Source organism: Aquila chrysaetos, chromosome 13, assembly GCF_900496995.4.
Source record: "Aquila chrysaetos chrysaetos chromosome 13, bAquChr1.4, whole genome shotgun sequence".
NCBI classification, from domain to species: domain Eukaryota; kingdom Metazoa; phylum Chordata; class Aves; order Accipitriformes; family Accipitridae; genus Aquila; species Aquila chrysaetos.
The window spans coordinates 20,200,292-20,217,372 of NC_044016.1; positions in this window are offsets into that span (position 1 = coordinate 20,200,292).

Genomic DNA, 17,081 nt, shown 5'->3' on the forward strand with positions numbered 1-17,081 from the left:
GCAGCATTACATCTGCTAGCTCCAACCTATTGAGTGTTTATAATGTACATCTTCTTCAAAAGAAAAAAAATTGCTGAGATACTTGATAGTGGAAAATTTGGGGATGGTTTACTATAGCTTCTGTGATCATCCATGGATTGCCTTGTGGCATAACATAATCTTGTGAGCCGTTTAATTTAAGTAAATCTAGAGCAATAGGGGATATCTTGGATATTGTGGGATCAGCTGCTTTCTATCATGAGATTTTATAAAGTTGTATATGTAAACCAGTTGCAAAGTCTGTTTCCATTTTCTTATATACCAGCCTACAGTGCTTTCTTAAAGAGCTGATGTCAAGCTACTCAAAACCATGGTCTGATTGATTGACTGCTTTTTGTTGTTGTTTTGGCTTTCAAACATTCATTAGAATGGAAGGAAGTTTTTGCTTTAATTTTATTTTCCACCCTTCACATCATTGGTGCCGCTTGCATTTTACATTTCTTTTTGTTTTGGTGATGAAAACATCCCACTTGGTTGTTAATTGTTGTAAACATTTACTTAGCACTTTGCAGTCTCTAATGAATTAATCTCTCTAATGCTGGGTAAGTGTTATGGGTATTTTAAAGCTCAGGAGTGTTGATGAGACATACCTAAGGCCATAAAGTGTGTCAGTAGTGTAAATGGGGATTTAATTTGAGAACATTTCTGTGACTCACTGTAGTTAATGTGCTAGTAGTGTCAGTCTGTGGGTTTGTGTATGAGCCAGGATTTGCAGTATTATAGAGATTACATCTTTCTTATTGTTCTAAAGCAGCTCTTTCAGGTTGTGTGCATTTTCCTTTGAGAAGTGGATATTTTTGAAAACTTGCTTCTATGTAACTGAAATGTTAATCTTACTTGAAAGGAAGTCTGATCTGCAGCTAAAGCAAAACATTAACTGCTTCAATTTCAGCCCTAGGAGTTAGACTCCGAAAGGTGAAAATCCCCTCTCTTTCTCCCACTGATTGGGCATAGAGAGACAACCTGTTCTCTTTTCCACCTGACTGTCTGCAGGGACCCCTGTAACCAACTTGTATTGCTGAACCCCAGAGATGCTCCCCAGTCTTGCACGGCAGAGCTACGGGTAGCACAGCCAGGAGGAATCTGACATCCCATCCTGCGTGTGATAAAGCAGCCTCAGATAAAAGGGACTCAGTGCTGAGCAGCCTCTTGGAGCCAGCACAGGCAGACTCTGCCCAAAAGGCCTCTTTGCACTCCAACTCACAAATGTAGCATCCTGCTTTTTCTGGGAAGAGGAGGAAAAACCCCTTCCTTTTATTCTAAAAATGACAGAAACTCCACACAGGAAAGGTGTCACTTGCTTTATTACCAGCAGCTCAGAGCTGGTAGAACAGAACCTAAGGCACCACTGTAGCACTGGGTTATTAGAGTGGGAACAGAAGGAGCAGCTCACAGGGGTATAAGGTGCTTTCATTTCATGTTTGCATTCAATGGTTGTGTTTCTGTTATTTAAGCTTTCTGACCTGGGAATACCACTGGGTCTACACTCACAGCCTGGACTTTGCCACTTAAGTACGCATGACTATGGCTATGGGTTTTGTTTTTGGTCTGGGTTTGGGTTTTTTGGGGGGGAGGGGTGTGATTTTTTGTGTTTGTTCCCCCCGTCCCCGACCTGCCCTAATACACTTGATGTTGCTTCAGTCTCTTTTTCAGAATTCAAGGTGGAACCAGAAGTTTGATGAAAGAGATTCTTGGGGTGGGGAGGGGGAAATAATTTTCCAATCATGCATTACTTTTTCCTCCATTTTTCTCTCACCATCTTTCCCAGAGGTTGCTAAATGAAACCTAGAGCTCAAAAATGTAGAGATCAGTTTTTGTAGCTGAACACCTCGTTTAATGGCTATTTATTTGAGTGAAGTAACAGTGCCAACTAGTGGTCAGATCCTTCATAGAGTAGAGACTTGATATTCTGGCAAAAAAAAATTAATAAAAATATATGTAAATCACAATAGCTTTTATGACAATCTCACTAGTCAGCTTTCTGATAGGGAAAAGATTGTATTTATTGATTTTGTTTAATAAGGCATTTCAATTAGTAATATAACAAGTCTATCTTTAGATTAATGACGTTGTTCTTTAACCATGCATTAATACAATATTACACTTTTCTTTTTTTTCCAAAATTAATTCATCCCACTTGTAATCTGATCACCTGTGCTAATGGTTCCAAAACTAAAGAAAGGAGCATATATTATCTCCATCTTGTTTCACAATAATATCTGGGTTCTCCTTTCTTAAACTGTAGATGTGCAGGGGGTCTTGAATAACCCACTCTGGCACCTGTTTGAAAGTCCATGGTTATTCTAACAACAAGGGATATTCTTCCAACATCACTGAAAGCTTTTTTCTTCCCCCCCCCCCCCCCGCCCCCGCCTTAGTTTTAAATGTGTATCACCATATCAAAGTTTATGAGGTGGTGTGCCACAAGTTGCTTTTTTTTTCTCATGTCGCTTAAGGACTCTTTTTGTATCAAGATAGTTAGATTTTGGGATGCATATGTAAATACTACTACCTGTTATCTGGATACCAGTAAATTTAAATATCATCTTAATGTATTAAAGAGGTAAAACTGTAAAGCAGTTATTTGGATTTTATTTTTTTTTTAGTTTTTTTGGGGGGGTTGTTTGATTTTGTTGGGGTTTTTTTTCCCCTGTGAAAACTGTATCCTTCCTATAGTGTTCACCTAGCACTCAATTGTTTTAGAAAACTCATGCTCTGATTAACAAGGCAATTTCATTACATGATACAGGGAAAGGCACAGATCAGGAAGACAGCTCTCTGAGTTCTACAAACTGGTTCAAAATTAGGGTATCTTTTTACTCTGCATCAACTAGATGTTTTCAGAGTCTGCAGTCTGTAGGTGCTGTGTCTTCAGTATCTACAGTTCCCTTGATGCACAGGATTTCTAGCACAGGATTTCTAGCAGTCTGATGTTGGGGTACACCATTCTTTTAGTGTTAAACTATGGGAGACATTCCCTGGAATTTCTCCTAGAAATTGGCCTCACTACCTACCTGCCTGACTTTCAAAAAGCAAGCTTTCCACGTGTTATCAGGTACTTATAATTATTAATTTTGCATTCCTAACAATTTTGAGCCTATCTATGCTATTCGTCATGTTTTATGGCTTCTTGAAATAATGGTGATCTTATATGTTCTGTGAAGTTAGCTAGTTTGTGTGTGCCTCTTATTCCTTATAAATACAAGTCACATGTATTTTATTGTATCCAATGGCAAGCCCACTTTTCTGATGCTTAGTGAATTTTGGATCACCTCCTTGATCTCATGTGTTTAGCCGTGATGCTGAGATTAGAAGCTCTGATTCACTTTGAGCCACAGAAAAATGTGGACCACACTTAAAGGAAATATTTTGGGGCATAGTTTTGATTTGCACTAAAGCTCCAAATCCTTTTTCCCCTTCTGGCAGGCTTCTGTAAATGCTGTCCTCTTCCACCATGGAACAGGCCAGACAGAAAATTCCCCTCTCCTTCCTACAGCATCAGGAATTGGAGCCTGCTCTCTGTGGCTGTGAAGTTGTCCAGTGACTGCTCATGGCACTGCTGAGTGTCAGATTTGTATGAGCATCCTTATCCAATGTCATCCTTCAGCTCTGCTTTCACCTCCCTGATAGATAAATACTGAGCTTTGGCATTCAGTGTTTCAGAGCACCATATTCTCCAAGGCAATCCTGAAGTTTCCCATGTGTTTTGGAGGAGTGTGGGGGTACACCACGTTCTCTGGCTCTTCTGCACCCCCACAGGGTTTCTGGGTTTCTCTGTCATTCTTCTGACCCCAGACCCTGGAGTCTTCTTTTTTTCTCCTCCTACCTTGCTTGTTCAGTGCTGGCAAACCCAGCGGTCAAGCTTATAGCAGCCACAGCTTGTTCATTGGTTTTTTAATCTGTGACTACTTTGAAGATCATTAACTAACAGCCTTCACAGAAACAGCTTTCTAGCATTACTGCTGAATTTGGAAGTCCTCCATGTTGCTAGTTGCTCAGCTATCTTCAGCCCTGGTTTTTTTGCTTTTTCTCTCCTTGACTCCAAGCTCCATGGTTTTCATATTGCTTTTTTTTGTTGTTTAATATAATTTTAGCTCAGAGACATCAAACACTGACTGCATTTCTGGAAATATATATTCCCTGCTTTCTTGCCCTTTGTAGCCTGAAGGCAGCCTAAGTTCATAATTAAACTTTGGGCAAGATGGGAAAAGCGAACTGTTTGCTCCATGAACTCAGCAGCATTAACCATTAACTATGCCTCTGTTTATTTATTTTTAATGAAGGAAGAAGTAGAAAAATTAATAACATCTGTCTCTCACCTGTATTGATACATGAGTTTTATGGAGGTGGGAAGATAGAGAAGAGCAAGAGAGAAAGATGCAGCCATTGCTTTCAGTGATCTTTTCCACTTCTACTCCTGGAGACAGGATTCCAGAATTTATCTCCCCCCACCCCAGTTTTTCCTCCCTTTCTTCCTCCCCTCTCCCCAACCTTGCATTACCAGCAAGTTTAAAGAGAAGGAGGAGGGAGTAGAAAGATGAAGCAGTTCTCAATCCACCATTCTTCTCCCCATTGCAGCCTTTCCTCTTCCCTTCCTGGCAGAAGAATGCTGCTTTCTTGCTTTGGGGGTTTCTCAGTTGCTAGGAATTCAAAATATTTGTGGCTTTTTAAAAAATAATTTTGGAAATTGCTGAAGCCCTGGGGCTGGAAATGCCAAGTGTTACCTAAGTGGAATACTTGGCAGCCCAGCATGGCACCGTGTGATGGGAGATGAACCTGGGGCAAAAGGAGCCAAGTGCCAAGGGTAGAAGGGCCCCCAGCCATTTCTGAGTCAGACTCAGACAGAGGAGCAGTGCCCTGATTACAGAGGGTCGGTTGGCTGCTGCAGGAGCTGAACATTCGTCCTTCGTGAGAAGCAGCCCACACTCAGATCTCGGTGGCAGAGGGAAACCAGAGACTACATGGAGAGGTGAGCAGATAAAGAGCAGAAACAGTCACCTGGTAGGAAGAAGGGGGTTTCCTGAAGAAGGACCAAAGCTGAGGGAGACCCAACTAGCCTTAACCTATATATACTTCCTCCTTCCAAGCCCTGGGCAAATGCAATTACGTTTTCCCCTCCCTTGTACAAAATTGTCCTACCTAGCAGATTCAGAAATGAATGATGAGCACAGCCAGCCAGGAAACAAGAAGACTTGTCATATGAGTCTGTGGACAAAGAGCTCCTCACTAGGAAATAAGTGGAAAAAAATCAAAGGAGTCATCCCTCCCTCACATTGGCATAACATGCAACTCTGTGGAGTAACACACAAACCAAGGGAATCCTGCCATCTCTAGGGAAGGCTTAAGATGTTAAAATTCCTGTTTTCTTTGGCATGTGAGAAAATATTGTTTGTTGTTTTAAAACCGATATTTCAGTAATGCCAGCAGAAGAATTTATAAATCCCATGTACAATCATGAAGAGGGTAGTGTCTGTGCATGTGACATCTATGAGAAAGAATCTGGAGTATTCAAATACATCCTAGCCATTTGCTGTTAATATATAAGTTTGTTAGTCTAGTGCTTTTTACAATGTATTGATCTTTTGGCTGTTTTGTTTCTCCTCCAGAGTTTGGATGCCTGTTGTCAGCAGAAATGACTGTTCTTCAGTCATCATGAAGAGCCCCTTTATTCTCTAAGGAAAGAATTTTACATTGTCAAGAGATTCTACTCAAGCAGAAGGGAGACTGGTTTTTTCTCTTTTTTTTTTTCCCCTCATGCCAACTGTCCTTGCTTAACAGCTACTCTAGTTCATGCAGTGGTCCGACTGCTTTGCTCCTCGGCACTGCCTGGCATTCTGAGAAAGTTTGGCTAAACCTGCACAGGATTAGTCACTTTCAGTGATGGAAAAATGTTCAAGGATATACTCATAAATATTGTCCAGTACCATTTTGCAATAATATACATGAAGGAATTCTCTGGTTGCCATCATAATGTCCTACAACTAACACTGGGCTGCTGCAGTGCAGTTGTTCATCCATAGCTCTGGGGAAATTTTTATGGCCTGTGTTGCAAGCTTCTCAAAATCCAAACCAGAAATTTCCCCTGTTGGTTCAGTTAGGTCCCTGATGGCTTGCTTCATTCTGTTCCCAAGGACTGGGGGTCCAGGGCCCCATTTCATTCTGTCCAGAGATGGAGCTCAAATGTGATGCATGTAGGACAGCTTGAACTGAGCTTCTCTAGATGCCTTGGAGAACACAAGTGTAATGCTGACTTGAGGGAGACAGGAGATGTCCTGCTCTGACCCTTTCTACCTTTCCAGGGATTTGCTTAGGGGAATGCTGGCCTGGCCAGTTTTCTGCCTTACTTCTTCCTCTAGGCAAATTCCCTTCCCTACTCTCCACTCCTATGATGAATTAGGGACAGATACCTGGAATGCAGAGACTCTTCTTGATAAATATGGCTACACTACATCCTCTTCCTCACCTCACTATTTTCTTCTGAAAACTATTTTGTTCTTGCTGACATCTGGTAAGTGCAGACTCATCTTTTGAAATCCTGGATAAAAGAGGAGCTCTAATTGCTTCCTTTTAACCTGCAAGGACAGCCAAGAAAGGTGGAGGCTTTAGCTGACCACCCAGCTACAGGGGAAGAGTATGGCAGATGATAGGCACATCACTAAAGCTGAGCAGGAAGAGCTAAAAAGCTGCAGCGAGGTTGGTGATCTGAGGCAGGGACATAGGTGAGAAAGGAGTTGCAGATAAGGGGTAGTATGTATATGGGGTGGGAGTGAGCTGGAAGAGAATTTGAGAGCAGGATAGAGGATTGGGGTGAGGGGAGGAGTGAGAAGAAGGTGGTGAGAGGCTCCAGGGTGGGTTGCAGGGTCAGTACTAAGAATTTGAAACAGGATAGCGTTTAATGAGGAGATGCTCTTGAATGGGAGAAGCTGGGGGCACTGTGGTTAACTTATGGGACATTTGAGAAAAGGGGAAGTGGGCTATTTGAAACAGGAGTGGTGAGAAGGGATTTGGGATTGGAGGAAAGCTGGAAGGAAAGGGAGTGATGAGGACAAAGGAAGGAGTTGTAGAGTGAATGAAGTTTGGTCATTTGAGCTCTTAGTGGGTCACTGCAGTGCAGGGAGATGAGTGATATGACATCTGGGTCGGAAGATAGAAAGTACTGGGGACTTGGAGTGTGGGTCAGAAGCAGGATAGGTTAGGAGGATGCTCAAGGTTGCAGGGACTTCTGGCTCAGGAGGGACTGTGATTACCAATGTGCAATTCTTGTCTCTGATTACCAATGGGCAATTCTTGTCTCTACTCATCCATGTCGAAGCAGGACTCAGGAACAAAAGACACCCAGACCCACTTCCTTGCTTCTCCTCTCTGCCCCCATCACTTGCTCCAGACCAGCAGAAGCCACCTGTGAAACCCTCGTGCCATCCTTGCCTTCCCTCCTACTCCCATGCCATAGAGGTGCCACACCAAGCAATGCAGCAGAAACTCAAACTCACAGAGTCCAAAGTTCTTAGGGCTTCCCATTCCCTGCAAGTGGAATGTTTGATCTTGGGCTTCTGCTTCTTTTAGGTAAACTTGGGTTTTGAACACATGTTCAAACATTCAGAGCACAGTTCAGAATTACAACAATGGCCTCAATCATGATTTCTTGTTTCTAAATATAAACCATGGGTAGTGGGAGTTAAGAACAACTTCATCCAGGTTTCTGTACATTCCCATACTGTTTGCCATTACTGCAGGTGCAACACATCAAAACCCATTACACTTCTATTTTCAGATTAAACGTTTTTTATTAACAAAGTCTGAGTGTGTTTTAATGAGTCTGCAAAATGAATTCTACAGAAATTACTAAACACCATATGAAATGCAATAATTGCAAATATAGCCTACTAGTTTGCCTACATCAGGTAATGTGAGAAAGTATCATCATGGCCTTACAAAACCTATTAATACATGATAATTCTTTTAAAATATTATATGCATATTACAACCAGAAACAAGCACTGTGCATTGTTTTAAATGAATCTGTATTCTTCTTCAGTGGGGTGATTTGTTAGAAACATTTACTAAAAATGGGATAGGAAGAAATGTCAGTGTATATGCATGCCCCAGCAAGTATAAACTCTTCGTGAAAAGCAATGCGTTTCTCTTGTCAGGGGGCTAGACAGTTCCTATGTAGGCTGTACCTACAGACATTGCTGTGCTTATATTGTTAGGCCAGTTTTAATGTTTCTGTTCTGTTTCATATTTCAATAGTGGCAATTTTAAGTAGATAATTTGTAGAAGTAGAGCAAGAAAGTGAACAAAACTTGATGATCTTGAAGGTCTTTTCCAACCTAAATTATTCTATGATTCTATGAAAACATGAAATATTTTGCTTGAGAAGCTTAGCCTGTGAATGTGGAGTTGTCAGTGTTGTATAAAGAGGAATACAAACTCCCAGGCAGAATGTTGATGAAAAAATTACTGAGATGTGTTTATGTGACCTCAGTAAAGTACAGCTGCAGGTTAAGTAATATAAAAAATATTGCAAACTTTTTTTCCCAGGGCTCAGAGCACAAAAATAAAGGTTTGCCTTCAGGTGGTATGCGATTACCAGCTATGGAGCAAGAAACTCTCTGATGGCACTCAATTAATACAGCAGCCTGAGGTCCATCTTGTTGATCTTACAACATTTTTCTAACAAACTGTTAAGGTTCATGTATCCTCTTGGCCTTGATTATTTGCCCTAACTGGTGCTCTGTTAAATAAAATGGCATCCAGGACCGAAAAAAATTGAAGGTGTTATTGTGTTCACACCTATGACATACAATTTAATCTCCTAAACAACTCAGGCAAGACACCTACTTTTTTGTTTATTTGTTTGTTTCTTTTAGAGTAAAGAGTAAAACTATAGATGTTATGTTGCTTAGAATGGAGAATTTATCTAATCAAATAATAATAATGAAAATCAAACCATTTTACCTGCAGATGAATTTCAAGACTTATTTGTCCCTCTTCAATGAATGTCCTCTTGTCTACTGAGGACATTCAGGCTCATGTTTTGTACTAAATCCATTCCCTGCATTAAGCCCAGTATCACATAGGATAACATGGTACTAATTAATCTTCTGTTGCCTTTCTATAGAATCTTCCAATTCAAGATCTTTGCATTAGTGTAGCAATCTTTTGTTTCCAGTGTCCCACAGTAAGCTATTGTTAGAATCCAGAACAAGGGACTGAAGCTCTTGATCCAACTCTGTTATATGGCAAAATTACTGAATATTTATGTGCAGGTATCTACCCAAACGCATATTGTTCCATTTACCTTCCAAATATTTGAAAAGCAACAAAGCTCAGGTTTGTAGGTAGGTGAATGCTCAAAGTCAGGGCCCTGAGAGTCCCAGGAAAACACTCACTGACTTCACATGTCCTAATCCCTTGAGAAACACCTGTCTGGAGCTTTTGGAATAGCAGACACAAGTGAAAACACACATCACTAAGGTAATAAACATCTCTGCTCTAGTGAGAAATGTGGATTGGGAAAAATCTTCACTTCTTTTTATATTTCTATTTTTAAGTTTCCACAAAGTAAATAATGGAAAAACTTAAGCTTTTGTTGCCATATTCTGTCCTAATATGCACAAACATGACTTTCATTGACCTTTTGAGGGAGGGCTGTAGACTTCACTGAGCACAGTAGAGAATAGCATAGGCTTGGAGTGGGAAAGTTAAGAAAAGTAACTAATAGGGACTTCAAGATATTTATTAACAAGTCAGAAGTACTTGATGAGCAAAAAATGGCCAGTTATCTCAATGTCGGGGTGTGGAATAGATAAAGACACAGTAAAAAACATAAATCAGCAGGATCAACGCAACATCACAAAGCCAAAGAAATAGGAAAATGATGGAAAAAGGTCAACAAACCAAGAAATGTCAGGAAGGCAACAAAAGATGTGACAAACAAGGGTTGAAGACTGTCTGTGAAGACAAAGTAGGACTTTTATAATTAAATCAGGAACAAAAAGGTCTGTGAGACACTGCTTAAGCCAACGGGAAGTTGTTCATGGATGTGGCTAGATAGTGCTGGGAAACTGAGCAGTTTCTTCGCCTCAGCATTCACCAGAAAGAAAAGGGAAAAACCTGCCAGAACCAAAAAGACATTTTGTAGAGCAAAAAACCAGAAAATGACTGAAAACTAAGTCTGCCCACTGCAGCTGACAGAACAGTATAACAACTCAGCAGAGTGGTCCCAGGGCAGCTGGCATCTTCCCTTACTCCTCCAAAAAGGATGGCAAGCGGTGACAGGAGGACTGGCAAGAGCCAACTGCAATATCTGTATTGCCCCAGCACAGTATGGGTTATACTCAAAGAGCAGCTTTTCCTTCCCTGTCTCCGTGTATGGTGTGCATGGGTTTTGGTGAGGTTTTTTGGTGGTTTGCATGTGTGTGCGCGCAAAGCTTTTGTATTTAACTTTAATTGAAGTCCTCCTTCAGCTCACTTTCCTTATGGTCTCTCCTTTCTTTAGGATGTTTGCTTGCTCTTACTCAGGCAGCACAGTGTGCTCAGAAAATGTTGGCTTTCATGCTCAGGGCCAGATCCCCATTTGTCTAAGCTCTGTGCTTACTCAAAAGCTCTGGGGCTCAGATAAACAAGGTCATGTTACATTTATAAATAAAGCTGTGCATGACTAACTTGGGCATCTGATGGGAGAAAATAAGGTGACACTTGAGGCTGCAAAGCTCATAGTCACAAATTGAACAAGGTTAATGAAATTGCACAGGGCAAGAGAGTTTATTACTACTGCTGCTCCTGGACCATCATCCATTAAGAACATAATAACAGAATACTCTATTTTATCATGGAATAGGTATGGTGCAGACATGCAAAGAGGGTACCTTTTCTTCTGCTTGTATGTCAATCCTGATTTGCAGAAAGCACTGCTAGATATCTGCATAGAAGCAAACAATTATTAAGTGAGAAGGGGATGCTGCAGTTGCCAGCTGTTTCTTGCTGGCAGGAGGTAAAGCAAAGGTATTAAAGCTTTCATTAGCATAACCCATGCAGTATGTGCTTCTGGTCAGTGGATACCCTCTCCCTGATGAAATCTAAATTCTGCTAAATCTATAAGCTATGTCACTGTGTGACTTACCAAAAATGTCCACTTTATTTCATAATTGAGCTAGTGTAACTTTAGTTTCTGATTATTAACTCTTCACTTAGCAAGGCCAGTCTCAAAAGAAAGGGGCCAAATGGAGTCTTCTATGCTCTGTGAATGTCTTTTCCCTGGAAATTAGATCAAGATCCTTCAACTCTTGTAGTCTAAATTGCTGCTCTTTGACACTTGTTTGGCAACTGAGAAGAGCAGGATCCAAAACAGCATCGTAGAGGTGAAAGGCTACATATCCTGTCAGTGGGAAAACTTTCATCTACAAATGCAATGGTATTTGTCAAGAGGCTAGATAAGATCTGACATAAGGAAAAACCTTTGCGAAGTCCACCATAGTAACAGAAATGTATTCAGCTTGATTTAAAGCATTCTTTTTACAGTGAAATCTAAAAATGGAGCAAGACTGGGTTATAACTTAAATGCAGGAACTGTGACAAATAATTTATCCGAGGAAATGGAAGTGCCACAGGGATTGGGTTCCGAGGCAAACTTGTCTTGTGAAAAGGATGTGAAGTTAAGTAATGGTCAAATAAACCAGGGTTGTTTTGTTGTGTTTTTAATACTGCCTTTAAAAAAAAAAAAAAAGATAAATAGCAGAAGTACAGGACTGTCTGACATTCAAGAAAGGCTTGCTTGTGATTAATACACTGAAGAAACCTCTGAAGAGTTTATCTCTGTGAAAGCACTACTCCTAGGATGTTGCTAAGATCAGGAAAAATGTGGATTATTGATTACCTTGCCTGTGAATCAAACCTGTAGGAATGCAGGAATGAAAAATCTAATATAGCTGATCCTGTTTTACTTGGGACATTTTCTGAGTTTTTGCTCTTGAAACAATTAACTTTTAATAAAAAGTTACTGGTTTTGTTCTGTTTGGGTTTTTTTTTCCTTGCTCTGTGTTTCTCTTCTAGAACAATAAGAACTCAACTAAATTGCAGTCTGGTGAGGATTTCTCTCAAGGCGGCTGAGCTGATGCAGCTTAAATGCTGAGGAGCTGGAGAAGAGAAACAAATTGTATCCTTCCCAGTGCTACTTGGTTGGTACCAAACGACTGCACAGTCCTTCTGCCACCCTTTCTAATAGGCTCTGGCAGTCACTGGGATGTTGTATGTGCACAAGAGGAGGTCAGGCAGTTTGCTGAGCTTTGCTTTTTTACTCTGAAATCGTGGCCTTCCTGCTCCATTGAACAGAGATGGTCAGGAGTTCCTGGAGCAATTTTCCAAATAAAAGACACTTTTTTGTAATCCAAATATATTGCAAGAATGTTTCAGCAGAAGATGTTTCCTGTAGTGTGGTAATTCAGATTAACATGCTGAGAGAGACCTGCAAATAAGCAGAGGCTGGGTAGAGACAGACTGTATCACTGTGTCCCATGAGGTGACCCAGTAGCACTAATGTAGATGTCACAGTCTCCGGTAAAGCTGCCCATTGAAATCAAGTGCTTGCCCTGAAGCAAGCAGGGCTGGGATTTAAATGAGAGATCTTTCTTGGTTTCTTTTCTTTCTTTTCCCATGTAAATGCCCTAATTATTTTGAGGCAATTCTTTTGCTCTGTTTTCATGAAAAATAATCTCATCTGCCATTTAAAAACCATTGAGTTTGTCCCCATATGGAAAAGGAAAACTTCTACAAGATCAGAAGTTTCATAATTTTTTACCAAGCTCTAGTGCTAGCAGTGTTACAGATGTGGAGCAGGACATCAATGTTTGGGTCTTCTAGCTTGTCCCTGACCCTTCATCCCAACAGATAGTTCAGTTAATTTATTAATTGTAGCTATTTTTAAATGAAGTAATAATGCCATCAGAGCACCATGAACTGCCTGTACCTTGCTCCCCTCTTTGGCCTTTAGCACTTTCCTTAAGGATGGTCTTACTGTATGTAGCATACCCTGAAGAAATGAGCCAAACATGGAAACTGCCACGCATTTGACAACTTGTGTGTGGGACAGCATCGCCCCAGAGCATTCCTCTGCAGGTTTTGGGGGTACTTCTTCCTATTTTGTAGTTCTGAAAAAGCAACATGTGTGCTGCAACTTGCCTTCCTTGCATCTTCCTGAAGTTTGAGAACCATTTACTCTTTAGCAAGTTCCTAGTGCAGGATCTATACAACTGAAGCTCCTCAGAGTTTCCCCCCACCTACCCACCACCCCCCCCGCAAATACCCGGGTGCGCTGGTGGAGACGGGTGCATTCACCCGTGTGGAGAAGAGCCCTGCAAACCCTTACTCTCCCAATAACGCCTTTTTGCTACCACCTAGTGGACATAAGCAGGTGTGATAAAACAGACTCGTGGAGAGGGGGATGTCAGTAACAGAGAAAGAACGTGGAGAACGGTGTACAGAAATTTCCCATGATTTTGCTTTGCTGTTCCTGGGCCCTGACCCTGCTGCTGTTGCTATTGGTCCATGGTGCAGCGGAGGCAGGCCAAGGCAGAGCTGTGGCATGCTGTCATCTGAGATCCACCTGCCATGATGCTATAGCTCTTTCATAGGTGCTCCTAGGTGCCTGATGATTGCTTGTGCTTGGCTGCTTTGGGGTGATGCATGCTGCAAAACTGCCTGAGATCCCAGAAGGTCCCCAATGCTGTTTATATTGAGGGAAAGACCACAGCTGTCTTCTGACCCTGCACTGGGTTTCATCAAGCGATCAGGGGAACATTTACTGAATGTCCTAGGCCATAATATGAATGCCACATCACAGGAGATGTCACTCAGCAATAGCAAAATACCATAGCAACATGTCTGAAGGCCACAGAAGTGTATGTCAAGTCAAGAACCTTAATTTATATGCTGTAAAAGGTGGCCTTGGCCTAAAGACCTTACCACCTATCAAATGGAGAGAATTTTTTTTTTCTTAGACTTGATATATACACCAAAACTGTAAGTGCAACAAAGCATTAACAGAAACAGTTATAATGAAGCACCTAAGCATTGTTAGATGGAAGTGGCCATGGAAGCCTTATGGCCCTGCTAAGTGTTGAGGAGGGGACAGGAGGACGAAGGTGAACCTGGATTTCATTTTTCTGCAGTTAGTCAAGATTGGAGAGCACGAAAGCATAGAACAACAGAAGAAGGAATCAACTCACTTGTGAAGTGAGGCTGAGGTGATAATATGGCAACAAAAGACAGACCTAGATTGTGATAGGTCTGGAGAGATGGCACAAGTTCTTTTGGCTATATAGCCTGCAGGTAATGATGCATAGTAAATAAAACTGTAGAGCAGATGCCATTTTGTTCAGTCTCCTAGGATTTTTTTTTTTTTTTCTAGAAATAAACATAGACACTGAATTGAGCCAGCCATATAAGTCTTGGCATCAGGTTTGTACCTTCCATCAGGAATACTGGGCCAGATACTTGCTAAGGTATGGGTATGCAGCGTTAGTGGTTTTTATGCACCAGCTGATGCCTGCTGAGAATCTAGTCGGTTCTGTCCTGTTGATTCTGATTAGTTTTGTTGTTTTACTGCATGCTAACAAATCTGGGCAATGACATGAAGCAAAACCAATGCTGGGATAATTACGTGTTTGTTCTCTCTCAGTAAAAATTCTATTATTTCATGTATATGATCAGTATTTACTTTGCACTTCTCTACTTAAAATCACTTTTGTTCAAGAATGTGAATGAGTACTAATAACCAATGTTTTAAAACAACTACCAGCAGAACAGCTTCTTTTAATGAATACAGGAGAATCTTTCCTCACACTTCAATTTAAAATGTTGATACTGAAAATAAAAAAAAAAAAAAAAAAAAAGAGGACAGAATACCAAATTTCCTCTGGAAAGAAAAAGCAATAGTTGGAAAACCTGAAATTGAACTCTGAAATCCATTTAATGAAACAGACATTACATATACAGGAAGACTTGATCCATTTTTGGCTCAATACACCACATAAAGTTTCTAAAGAAAAGGATTTTCTTGGTATTGCTCCAGATTTTCAGTATCCCACGGTCTGGAGACACAGATGCTTTTGTGTAGATCACAATAATACAAATCCAATATATTTCACTCTATTCATGTGAGTGAATTAAAAACAACTTGAGATCTATCAGATCACTTCTACAGCAAATAAGTCTACCTCCATAAATACATAATGAAAGAGTCTCTGTATATGTGATTTTACTTTTATTTTACAACTTACCCCAGAACCACAAACATATGTCCATCACAGAAGGGAAAGAGGAATTAGAGAGAGGGGGAGTGTATATTCATCTAATGTAATGTAAATTGTACTTCAGTCCCTAATCCTAGAAATAAAACCCTTCAGGCCTCTGTATTCAATCCACAAATATGTCTTTGGGACATCAGTGTCAGAAGTGGCTGTGTCTGCAGCGGGGAAAAGGGAGATGTAATTTTAACTCATATTGTGCAGCTTTCCAATGTTAGCTGCATGAATTACAGAAGTGAAGATTAAAGCTGTCTAGCTGTTGGGCTCATCAGTCAGAGAGTAGGTTTTAGAATACATATGTTGAAATTCAGTGTGCATGTGATAAAAACCACACTTACTGAAAGACAAGGTATATTTTGAAAGGTGAATCTTATCTCACATAAGCAGATGGCATAGATTTAAAATTTCAGTTCTATTTAGCTCCCAAAAGATAAACTAGTCTGAATTGTGGAATATTACAGTCATTTACAAAACAATAAAATAGAAATAAATCACAAGGCAGTCACAGTCTTTTTAACATGAACTAAAAATTATGAACCAAATATTCCAGCAGTTTTTTTCCAGGCAAGATAAAACTACTGAGATTAATACAGAAATCTTTAAGGTAATCATCTAAAATGACAGCAGAGGGTGCTATCATATCTCCTTCGGTTCATGGTGTCATGACTTAATCGTTGACTCTATTATCCCTTGTGTTGTTACTCTCAAGAATCTTGAAAAAACAAATTCTGAAATTCAGTGGAGGTTGTCCAGAAAGGATTGGAGACCACGGATGGAGGAAGGAGGTACACACTGGTATGTATTTAAGACCAGAACTCAGCTTCTAAATGTGAAGGCTCTGCAACAAGCACTTTGATTTTACAAAACCAAAATGTAGAGATTTTTGCTGTTGTCTGTTTCTTTTTTCTCTAGCAACATAGATGTCAGACCTTTTAATCTGTAAATATCTCTCCCTCATGAATTTATATCTTCTACAGATTGTTGTCCTTACTGAACTGAAACAGAAATGATAGGATAATATTGCTAAATGTTTGCAATGTCCTGCCTATGAAAGCCAGTTAGTCATCCTTTGGAAGAACTGACAAAGGAACATATTGCATCTTTTGCTGCCGTCCGAGATAAACAAATGACCTAGAAACAGTCCTCAGTCTTCTCTGCCATCTGAAAACTCTACTTAACCAGCACATATGAAGCATGGTTTCCTTGGATTTGTGTTTTTTCCCCCTTCCTTTTGAAGCTTGATTGCTCAAAGCGTGGCCTATAAGGCCCCAGTCAAGTGAAGTACTTAAGCGCTGGTTGAGTTTGACTGAAGAGATAGCCTGGGTGTGAGGTTACATGCTGAACTTGCTGCAGTGCTGAGTGTCCTTCGGGATCAGCCCCCAAATGCCAAAACACAGCCCATGGTTTCTTAACCCACCAGAGGCAGGATGAGTACTCCATGTGCTCTTATGGCACTAGACCCAGCCAGACCCCGTTCTGAACTTTACTTGTCCTAAATTTAGAGGCTCAGCCCCATTCCAGGTTGTCTTTACAATGTGATATGTAAGAAGCTAACCTTATTTAGGTCTTGTCCTCTTCATGTAATTTATCTTATTTTAAAACCCTGTATGCATAAGGTACAAGATTTGTGGGCAATACCTACAGTATAATAAATAGAATAAATTGGCTGGATTTGTCACAGTAAAAAAAAAAGTTACAAAGTTTTTGTTGTTGTGAAGATCTGTTTTTAAGGGAAAT